Source organism: Akebia trifoliata, chromosome 2 (genome assembly GCF_017979445.1).
Source record: "Akebia trifoliata isolate Shusen 1 chromosome 2, ASM1797944v1, whole genome shotgun sequence".
Lineage (NCBI taxonomy): Eukaryota > Viridiplantae > Streptophyta > Magnoliopsida > Ranunculales > Lardizabalaceae > Akebia > Akebia trifoliata.
This window is the reverse complement of record NC_141376.1, coordinates 28,675,681-28,677,868: the sequence shown is the minus strand read 5'-3', so window position 1 is coordinate 28,677,868 and position 2,188 is coordinate 28,675,681.

Below are 2,188 nucleotides of genomic sequence, written 5' to 3'. Positions count from 1 at the left end.
GGAAGATAGCAAAGCATGATCAAACAGTAACCCCAGGGGTTCAGAGGAGAAGAAAAAGATAAAAAATGATAAGGCCTGCTAGGTTGAAAACCCGAAAATGACGACTTAGGCAAAAATTAAGGCAAGCTCGCAAGGTTGAAAATCTGAAAGGACAACTTTGGCAACAATCAGAACCAAGAAAAAAAAGAAGAGCTCACTAGATCGAAAACCTGAAAAGGCGATCTAGGCAAAAGCTAGAGCAAGCTCACTAGATTGAAAACCTGAAAAGGCGATCTAAGCAAAAGTTAGAGCAATAAAGAAAAACAGAAGAAAATCCCAAGCTGAGAGTGGTCTGAGCTGAAACATCAGAAGTCCGAATAATCAAGGTCAATACTTAGCTTAAACCTGGCATAGACTCAGAAGCCACAAGTATCTTGTCTACGATCGATCTGAAAATTTTTGCTCCCCCAAGTGAACCAAGGGAGATAAGGGTGAATTCTCTGATGAGACTCGAAAGGAAATAATTTTGTACTCTTGAGCCTGACTAAACAACCTTCAATAAAATTAATCAAAATTAAAAGTTGAGTCTTTATTGCGCTTGTAGTAATCAAATATTTCAAACCTTCATACAAGGGGCATTTTCTTTCTTTTTTAATGTAACTTTTTTTCCTTATACTAGGGGCATTTTTTTTTATGATGTGTTCAAGGCCATGTTCATTGTCAAACTAGGGGCATTTTGTTTTTGAGCAATGCTAATCCTAAAAGATAATGAGAACCCCAAACTTAAGGTTACCCTCTTGATAATAGTTTTTCGAAAAAACTCTTGAGGTTCAAAAGAGATAAAAACTCAGGTTTTAAATTCATAAAAATTTTTGGTAAATCCTTGAGGTTCAAACAAAAGCATTTTGGATCCCACATAGGAGATATGACGTTCTTTTATTTTTCAGATTCTTTTCCAGATCCAATCATTCTTGGAATCGATCATTTCTCTTCCAGATTTTTTCGTTCTCCGATTCGTTCTAATCAGTTTTATCCAAATTCGTTCATTCTTTCCCAAAATTCATTCATTCCTCTGCCAATTTTGCTCAGTTGCCGCCAAGGGTTATCTTGGATTTTGCTCAGTTGCCGCCAAGGGTTATCTTGGATTTTGCTCAGTTGTCGCCAAGGGTTATCTTGGATTTTGCTCAGATCCCGCCAAGGGTTATCTTGGATTTTGCTAAGTTGCCGCCAAGGGTTATCTTGGATTTTGCTCAGTTACTGCCAATGGTTAACTTGGATTTTGCTCAGATGCCGCCAAGGGTTATCTTGGATTTTGCTCAGTTGCCGCCAAGGGTTATCTTGGATTTTGCTCAGATGCCGCCAATGGTTATCTTGGATTTTGCTCAGTTGCCGCTAAGGGTTAACTTGGATTTTGCTCAATTGCCGCCAAGGGTTATCTTGGATTTTGCTCAGGGACCGCCAAGGGTTAACTTGGATTTTGCTCAGTTGTCGCCAAGGGTTATCTTGGATTTTGCTCAGTTGCCGCCAAGGGTTAACTTGGATTTTGCTCAGTTGCCGCTAAGGGTTATCTTGGATTTTGCTCAGTTACCGCCAAGGGTTATCTTGGATTTTGCTCAGTTGCCGCCAAGGGTTATCTTGGATTTTGCTCAGGGACCGCCAAGGGTTAACTTGGATTTTGCTCAGTTGTCGCCAAGGGTTATCTTGGATTTTGCTTAGTTGCCGCCAAGGGTTAACTTGGATTTTGCTCAGTTGCCGCTAAGGGTTATCTTGGATTTTGCTCAGTTACCGCCAAGGGTTATCTTGGATTTTGCTCAGTTTCCGACAAGGGTTATCTTGGATTTTGCTCAGTTGTCGCCAAGGGTTATCTTGGATTTTGCTCAGTTTTCGCCAAGGGTTAACTTGGATTTTGCTCAGTTGCCGCCAAGGGTTATCTTGGATTTTGCTCAGTTGCCGCTAAGGGTTTGGATTTTGCTCAGTCGCCGCCAAGGGTTATCTTGGATTTTGCTCAGATGCCGCCAAAGGTTATCTTGGATTTTGCTCAGTTTCCACCAAGGGTTATCTTGGATTTTGCTCAGATGCCGCCAAGGGTAATCTTGGATTTTTCTCAGTTACCGCCAAGGGTATATCTTGGGTTTTGCTCAGTTACAGTCGAGGGTTTTCTAGAAATTATACTCAGTTTATACTCAATTTATGCTCAAATTATACTCAG